This window comes from Staurois parvus, unplaced genomic scaffold, assembly GCF_062004578.1.
Source record: "Staurois parvus isolate SC_StPar_1 unplaced genomic scaffold, SC_StPar_1.0 ptg000287l, whole genome shotgun sequence".
Taxonomy (NCBI): Eukaryota; Metazoa; Chordata; class Amphibia; order Anura; family Ranidae; genus Staurois; species Staurois parvus.
The window spans coordinates 21,606,007-21,615,695 of NW_028318083.1; the positions used below are offsets into that span (position 1 = coordinate 21,606,007).

At 41.2% G+C, this 9,689-nt stretch overlaps 1 long non-coding RNA gene across 1 annotated transcript; it reads left to right on the plus strand.

Moving 5' to 3' along the window:
• Positions 1 to 5,731: 5,731 nt before the first annotated feature.
• On the plus strand, positions 5,732 to 6,413 carry LOC149458432 (uncharacterized). The gene is made up of 2 exons (XR_016313433.1): positions 5,732 to 5,880; positions 6,130 to 6,413. It is a non-coding gene; the product is annotated as an uncharacterized LOC149458432 (long non-coding RNA).
• Positions 6,414 to 9,689: the final 3,276 nt, after the last annotated feature.

Here is a 9,689-nt window from a genome sequence, read left to right on the forward strand (position 1 = left end):
ACTTTCAGATTTCAAGGAGTGATTAGCTTTTTCAACATTTCAAAGACAGATAAACTAAGATTAGTTTCATAGATAACAATGAAATTCAGTTCATGTGGTTATAACATGAAAGCTATCTAATATTAATAGAAGTTATTAAGGTGGAGAATATACATAGAAAATGTGCATTTGTTAAACAAAAGGTGTATAGAGAAAAAAAAGTATAATTTTTTATTAAAATATATACAATTATTTATTATAGTTGTAGTCTTTAAGCAAGTAATTCTGAAGAGTAACAACAATAAGAAGTCATGTGAACAAAAAAAAAGTAACAAGACCAGTGAGCTTGTTCAGGGTTTCAGAGATTGTGTAACAGCAATGACAAATGTTATATTATCATAAATAATTTTAACCCCTTCACACCTAAGGGTAAAACAAATCTAAATGCCTAAGCACAATTTTGCAATGTTGACATGTGTTAGTAAAACTGTACATATCATCACAACTACTTTTTACATCCAGGTGAATTATACCTTGTTTTTTGCAGGACAAATTGGGCTTTCATTTGGTGGTAAATGGATATCTCCTGATTTTTCTTATATTATCAAAGGAAAACTGGCCCAACATAGTAAAAAAAAATCATTTTTTTAATTTAGCTGTGTGTTTCTTGTTACTATCATAACCTACCATCAAAGAACAACCCAAAATAAATTTTCCAGCTCTTGACAATTGCAGCAATATCATATATGTGTATGTTATTTGTTGTTTGTACCCATAGTAAAGCCCAGAAACAATAGTGCACATTTTGGTTTTTTTTTTTTTTTTTTTTACCTAAAACACACTGACACACTAACTGATACTGATACCAATTTAAAAAAAAAAATCCTGACCTTTGACCCTGACCTTTTGACCTTTGTCCCTGACCTTGTCCCAAACACTTACACTGGCACTGAACAAGATCAAACCTTGTTCTAGGTATTTTTTCTTCATTTTATTTTTAAATATTAATTTAATTATTTATCTTATTTTTTTACAAACATTTTTTTCCCCTCTATGCCAAGTGTTAGAGAGATACAATGTATCTCTCTCCTCCCAGGGGCGGACTGACCATTTGGAAACTCGGGCACTGCCCGAGGGCCCAGGGTCAGTAGGGGGCCCCATGAGATGCCCCTGGTACCTTTTTCATAGGTTTTTTTGAGTTTGGGCAAGGACACAGGGGCCCCATGATCCCCTATTGCCCGGGGGCCCCATGAGTTGTCAGTCCGCCCCTGTCTTCTCCATTCATAGAGAAAAAAAAACACAAGGGGGCTAGGTTGTACAGTGACTGATTACTGTGATAGCCAATCAGAGGCTATCACAGTGATCATGTGACCCGGAATCGGGAGTCCCGGGTCCCAATCGTTAGAACGGGACCCGGGGCTCTCAGTGACACTGCGGTCTTTGTGCAGGGAGCACGCTGTGCGTCTCGCTCCCAGCACAAAGACAGGTACGCAAATATGCGGCCCCATGAAAAAAAGACCAATTCTGTGAGGCCACATATTTGTGTTACGTGGGCGTCAAGGGGTTAAATCTAAAATGTATGGGTTTTGTATATATTTTCTTTATTATAGTCATAACTAATATATATATATATATATATATATATATATATCAAATTTTAGTAATTTAAATATCTATTGCATGTAAATATTTCATATTTTTATTTCCAGTCTGTAAAAGGCACTCTAGGCACCTTCTCCATGTTTACTGGCTTTGCTGAAAAAAGGCTTTTAGTTACTTTTTGTAGTTATCCTTAAAATCCCCTCTCCCCCAGCAAACACCCCAGAAAGTCTAATACATACATGTACCTGCTCCTCTGAGATCTTCCCTCCACACACCCTTTTTACTGTAAGTATCCCAGACCAGGCTGTGCAAAAGAACCCACCACTGAGACAAATAATAGACATCCTTTCCATAGGAATAAATAGAGCTTGTTCCATGCATATGCAAAAAAAGCACAACCCAGCAAAAGGTCTTTTGTCCCAGCACACAAAGATCTCAGAGGAACAAGGACAAATAAGTACAAGACTTAAGAGGTTTTATTAAATGATAAATACACAGCTGTTTTCTTTCAGCATCTCACTTTAAGCGTATTTCCACTGTTGCAGTCAAATTTGAAAAACTGCACTAAATGTTTGTTATGTGTCCCTAGTCACAAAGCATATGTTAAAAAAATAAAACGTATTAACGTTTGGATGTTTTGAAGGTGTCATAGCTGACTACAAGCATTTCTCAGTTAGCTCAGAGTGATCTGTCCCAGTAGAGGGGCTGCAGACTGGCTGATTTCAGTTCTCATTAACATACAAAGGAGAAACCAAGCTCCTAAATCTTTAATCTTTTGTTAGGACAAACAGTGTGCAAATCTAATTAGCACAACTGATGAGATAATATCTGCTTACACTGTACAGACAGGGTTAATTATGGCAATGCAGCTTCCTAGTCTCCTCATAACAAAGAGAGTTAGGTAGAATTTTTCCTTGTTGGAAGTTAAAGAAAAGAGCATCTAAAAAAGTTAAGCTGGTAAGCATTTTGTCTAGATGGGGACATATAACAAATATAAAGTAGCTTACACAGAGGCTAAAGGTATCGGTATCTTAAGTCATCACAGCTGAAAAAAAACAAAACAAACACACTTGCTTAGTGCTCCATATATAAATGTATTTAATTTTCTCAATGCCAAATGTGTACTCAAATTAATAAAATGTTAAAATTGAGAATATCTTTATTCTTTGCTGGCTGTGCATATGCCTAACCCACACGAAGGTTCGCTCTTGCAAACACATGTACAGTTTTGCAGATATTGGCAGGTAAACCTAATGTCAGCATGCTGTGCTGTGTATACACTCACCGACCACTTTATTAGGTATACCTGTTCAATTGTTTGGTAACACAAATTGCTAATCAGCTAATCACATGGTAGCAACTCAATACATTTAGGCATCTAGACGTGGTGAAGATGACTTGCTAAAGTTCAAACAAGCATCAGAATGGAAAAGAAAGGGGATTTAAGGCTGGTCTGAGTATTTCAAAAACAACTGGGATTTTCATGCACAACTATCTCTAGGGTTTATAGAGAATGGTCCGAAACAGAGAAAATATCCAGTGAGCAGCAGTTATGTGGACAAAAATGCCTTGTTGATTTCAGAGGTCAGAAGAGAATGGGCAGACTGGTTCAAGATGATAGAAAGGCAATAGTAACTCATGTCAATATGGACCAAAACCACTGAGGAATGTTTCCAACACCTTGTTGAATCTATGGCACGAAGAATTAAGGCAGTTCTGAAGGCAAAAGGGGGTCCAACCCGGTACTAGCAAGGTGTACCTAATAAAGTGGCCGGTGAGTGTATATATTTAGCCAACAGCACAGCCAGATCCACTGTGACACTCCGCAGAGACTGTCAGCTTGCTCCTGTTTTAACGTGCTGGTATGACTGGGCAGTGCTCTGCCTTACGAGTTATGTCCTATACAGGTGTCAAGGATCCGAGTATGACCAGAGATGTGTGAACCGACACAGGGAAACGCAGACTTCAGGTATAGTATAAAACAATACAATTTATTTAAGGCTAAACAATACATAAAAGCAGTGCAAGGCTAAACATAAACACAGTGCAAACAAAACCAAACCTCCAACAGATAACAATATGTACAACACCAAACGTAGTTGGGCAGGCCGGGTCGGTAGCTAATGGGCAGACAAGTTACAAGGAGCAGGCAGGAGAGTGGTCAGGAGTAGCCGAGGTCGGTACAGGCAGAGTTCATGCAGAGTCAGGATCAAAGCAGAGAGTCAAGCAGGCAGGATACAGGATCAGGATACAGGGCACAAGGGAGCAATACACCAAGGCACTGATCACAGGCCTGGTTCTGCTTAAATACACCTCCTGCAATCAGCCTCAGGTGATGGCTTGATTGCAGGAGTGAGATTTTGGCTGCTGAGAGCACCCGCTGGCCAGCCTTGGTGCTGCAGCCCACAAGGCAGGTGAGTCCCACCACCATTGGCGAGTCCATTCCTGACAACAGGACTTCATCAGAGGCTCTCTAGAGTCGACTCTGCACTCTACCATTCTACAGCCCTTTTCAGGCTCCATTCACAGTAGCTCTCTCCCTCAGCAACACACAGCAAGACTGTTCTCCCTGTTCTTGAACACCACTTCTCTCCCTGGCATGGTCTCTCCTTTTCCAGCTTGCCCCAGTAAACAGGGTTACAACCTTAAAAAGGCAGCCAATCCTAGTCCTCCTTCTGTACTGAGGACACTTCCCGTGCAGCCTAAAGTACGTCTGGGTTACACTTTCTGAGACTGACCCCTTGCCTGCCCTCAGCATGGAAATTTGGTACTCCATTTTGGGCCACTCAGATATAGTGACTGTCAGCAACTGGGCAAGCCAGGGGGCCACATCTAACAGTTGTCCACAGACAAGTTCTTAACCTGAAGTAGCATTACAAAAACATGACAGTTCTGGAGCCTGTACTTTTTAGAAAGGCTACTACTTGCTGGTGGCATAAAGGTGCCATCTCTATCTGTGACAGAGACACATCAAATTTTAGTGAATTTCATAAATACATTTATTCCTAATAACGTTATCATTTACATTGTGTGTTATTCAATGTGTAAACACATTTATTATACTCCAGGGTTAGCCTTAGTTATCAGTATGTGCTAACTAATTTATGGTCCATTTGTTATTCCTGTTATTAGATTGGAATTTCAATTATTGGTCCAAGCCTAAATGGTACTGTACTGAAGTTAAAGTGTTTCCCGTATATGGTTCCATTTCCGCTTGCGGGCGCCATACCTCCTCACTTGTTATCCGGCTGACTTTGCCTGATATTCAGCCTTTCCACCTCTTGGGTTATATACCCCACTGAGTCTTTTACCCCCGTGCTTTGTGTTTTTTTTCTTCCCCTTATCTCTCTTTTTCCCCCTTTAAGAGCACTATTTATGGTTGTATTGATTCTTCTCTTTGCCTATAGGAGATACAGACCCTTTGTGGAATTTAGCTTTCATCGCTCTTCCCAAAACATTTTATCCCTGCTTAAATCCTAGTCTGTACACCTCCCATCATAGATTATATTGGCGAAGACAGGGCAATATTTCTACTTTTTCCACTCCACTCTAGAACTCTAGATTCTACACACAAAACTCTATATAGTGCCCTAATATATGAGGTCATCAGGGTTCTCCATAGGCTTCCTGTCACACTGTGCAGGATCTAATTGCCACTTTCCGCTAGCTATTTTCATATGGTTTCCTTAAGTGTGCCTTTAGAATATATCTTACCATCAGAAATTAATTCACCTTGTAGTAATGGTGTGTTTTCCATCATACCATATATGAAAACCCACACATTTGACTGTTTATGGTATGAATGTTTTATTTGTGAAGTCTCAATAAAACATTTATGGCATAAAAAAAAGATTTGGAATTTCAGGCTGATATATTTGGCCCACTTTGCCAGTGAAGCAGCACCTGATTATTTATTTAAAGCCCATTCCAGGTTATGACATTGCCCTCCATTCCTCCTTCTCCTCCCTGCATCTCAAACGAAAATAATGAATGCATACATACCTTAATTCTATGCAGTCACATGATGAGTGATATCTCTCTTCCTCTTCCCCATTGATGGGGGGGGGGGGGGTTGGGTGAGCAGTCTGCTGATGCATAGAACAATGCTCACATTGTGACATGTAAGCATCATTCTATGCAGTATTACACTGTGAACTCAGCCTACATGATAATACAAAGCCTAGGTGGTGTGTCATTCCCTCCTTGGGCTCAAAGGGAAGGTATAGATAATGCTGGTCATCATCAAACCCAGAAGTAGCCATGCATGGACAGATTGAGGAGCACTAGGGCATGGAAAGGGTGAGTAGAGCATTCAAAACTTTTTTTTCATGGGGATAAAAAAAAAGCCTTTTTAAAAAAAATAAATAAATGCTGGAGTTGGGCTTTACAAGTTCACCATGAATGCTTGCCCATTAACAAGGAGTGGTAGCTATAGTTTAGACTTTTTTTAAAATTTGGTATATCTTTTCTTGCTATCCTTTTTACAAAATAAACATGGAATCAATGTTCTGTATAGTGCCATACTAATTTATCACTTTTTATATTTAGAATCCAGACTATAAGAGGGAACCACCTGCTGAAAGGGGGAAAATGGACCAATACAATGCAATGCTCCTGAGGTGACCCCTATTGTTCAATCCTCCTAACTTACGTCTGGGTACCATCTGTGTGAACATAAGGTTTCTCCTATACTTCTCTCCAATCACCTTCTAAGCCCTTCTGTTTTTAAGATGCATCTCGCTTGCTTTGTGCATTAACATCTTAAACAAATCTTGGTTCCTGGGATTTCAATATGAAGGAGTGTCAGGATTAAAGCCATTTTTTCAAGTGCATTTAATTTTATCTGCATTCATTCCCTACTTCATTGCTACCTCTGCTGTGTGGAGCCACTGGTGTGACAGATGGCTAGGCATCTTTATTAGTGCATAGTAACCAGAATGAAAGGACAGCTAATGAGTCGGGTACTTTTCAATATAAGCAGAAAAGAGTGCACGTGTCATTTTTACACTTTTATGTATTGGCAACTACCCGCCTTAATTTTATTTGCCATATGGTTACATTTGTTACGATTGTTAGGTCAGAATGAAAGTATTGTTATTTTTAATTTATTTTCAGCTATTTGAAAATGACTCACTAAATATAGTTTAGCACATCTGGTCATTTTTTTTAATCGCAGGTAAATGGTTTTTCGCAAGAACTATTTTCTTGTCACATAATAGATTCAGTGCCTAAGTCAGTCTATTTCATCAGCTATGGTATAGACCTAGTAAAATAACAGCACCTATATTGATTTTTGTTTTTTAACAAAAGGTATTCATATCTATGTAAAGTGGCATAAAACCCCTACTAAAAAAAATCCTTCCTAATAATCACTATAATATTTTTGTGTTGACGGTTAAAATCTTCACGTTTAAATAAGTTTCTTGTGGTGGTGGCAACAGTCTGTGAGCTCGCTTCTGCAGCATTGCCACCACACTGCACATGTTCCTCTTCTTCTATTCAAGGAAGCCGTGTCTACACATGGCTTATTGCGGAGGAAATCCACTAGATAACTAATCCTACTAAGGCCTTACTTGGGAGTGGGGCTAAACCGGAGTTGGTCGCATGTCCTGTGACAGCCCTCAGCTTTTTTAGACCCTCCCTTTCCCTAGGTGGATCAGAGCTGTCAATGGGGCTAAACCGGAGTTGGTCACATGTCCTGTGACAGCCCTCAGCTTTTTTAGACCCTCCCTTTCCCTAGGTGGATCAGAGCTGTCCATGGGGCTAAACCGGAGTTGGTCACATGTCCTGTAACAACCCTCAGCTCTTTTAGACCCTCCCTTTACCTAGGTGGATCAGTACTGTTGTAAGGGATTTCCGGCAAGATGAGTAGCGATCAGAAATGCGCATAGGAATTCCCGGAGAAGAATTACCGGTTGTGCGCATGCGCGCAGTAATGCACACGCACGGCAAAGATTGGCGCCAGACTGCCTATTTAAATAGTGTCTCTGCCCATGTTGAGTGCTGACTGGTCTTCAGCTCCCCCGTGTCCTGCTTGTTCCTGTGTGATTCCTTTGTTGCTGACCAGGCTTGTTCCTCACCTGACTCTGATTGCTCTCCTGATTGATACTGGTTCCTGACTTCAGCTCTGCTCCTGACCTTGGCTTTCATTCTGATTCTGTACCGTGCTGCCCGACGGTTGATGACCCTGGCTATTCCCATGACACTGCTCCTGTCTCTTACCCTCACTACCTGCCTTGCTCTGGTGCACACCTGGCAATCTACAAGACCTGCTCTGCTTCTTACTACTGTGCCTGAATCAGAAGATCATCGGTCTTCCAGAGTCATCATCTGCAAGAGCTGCAAACAACAACTACTGGCGCTCTTGTTCCCCTGGGTCCTAGACTCCCTCTGTTCCAACTCCAGTGGGGTCAGGGCTAGTGACACAAGTGAGGCCGACCTCGTCATTTCAGTCTCCCATCAGGTACGTGACAGCTGTCCATGGGGCTAAACCAGAGTTGGTCACATGTCCTGTGACAGCCCTCAACTTTTTTAGACCCTCCCTTTCCCTAGGTGGATCAGAGCTGTCCATTGGGCTAAACCGGAGTTGGTCACATGTCCTGTGACAGCCCTCAGCTTTTTTAGACCCTCCCTACCCCTAGGTGGATTAGAGCTGTCCGTCATAGATCTGATCCTCCCCAAGGTGTTGGGGAGCAGATCAGATCCTTGATTGACAGCTCAACTCTGCTTCGCATGGCCTGTCTGAGTCTGAAAAACTTGAGGTGACAGCAAAGGACATGTGACCTTAGCCCCACCCCCAGCCTGGAACATGCTGAAGAAAAATGAAAAGAAAAAAAGTCACGTGACCCACATTACACTAAAGGAAAAAAGGTATTCATTGATAAAATATTAAAGCATTTCCCAGTAGTTCAGTGACTGCTGTGTGCCCCATCAGTTAGATGTGGCACTACTGTCAGTATACCCGCAAGTGATATTTTTAGCTATAGGTGGATCCTGTTGGTCTTAGTCAGCTTCTGGCTTTTTATATGTCTTTGATATGCCAGCAGCCCCTGTCCACCTCAGAGTTTTGTGTCTTCCCTCCCACCCTTAAATGTTCCAACGTCTCCATTTGAATTTTCTATTATATACGTAAAATACACTGAAAATCTAGTCGGAAGACTGGGATTCCTCATAATCCCCAAAGCAGGTGTACACATACAGAAACTCAAGCATAGAAATCTTACCAACAGTATCCTTGAAAGATATATGAAAATGAAGTTGTTCAAAGGAAAACTTCAGCTAAGATAGTGCAGCTCCATTGTATATTCATTAATACATTTTTTTCGATGCAAGCAGTGTAAGTACACAAATTTTGGTATCAGCCATTTGGAATCCTCTGTAGGGCCATGCTGACAGAAGGAGAGAACAGAATGACAGAGAGACTAATCAATTTGCTGCTTCTAATTGCACTGTACCCTGAGGGAAAGACAAGCCCTGTAAGTGTTACAACTAAAGACTCATGTAGGACAGTCTAAAACAGTACCAAATCCAGTTATTGTGTGATGCACAAGTCTCATAATGTAAACTTTTCTCAAAAGTCTAGTCTGTTTATTTTTTACACTTTTAACTCTTTAGTGAATTGGTAGGGGTATAAGTACCCCTTACTCATTCACAAGCGGGGGCAGCATCAGGGTGCACCCTTATTTAAAGGGATACCCTGATATTAATGAGCCCCCCTGCCCGCAGACCCCCACAAACACGGGGCCAGGGTTGTGGGGTAGAGGCCCTTGTAAGGCCCAGAGAGAGGAGGGGGCACTCGCCCTGGACTGCAATGCCTATGCTTGGATAAAGGATCTGGTAGGAATTTAGGAGGAGCCCCCATGCTTTCCCCCCCCCAATTTTGGGAGGTGGAGTTCCCCTTAAATATCCTACCAAGCCTAAGGTGTCTGGTATTGCTTTTAGGGGGAACCCCACCCACTTTTTAAAAAAATATTTTTTTTTGTTGGGTCCCTCCTAACCTTCCTACCAGACCTAAACGGTCTGGTATAGATTGAAGGGGGGGGATCCCTCGCTGTCTTTTTTATTTTTGTTTTTTTTAAATGAAAGTATTTTTTTAAATGTCAGTTCTG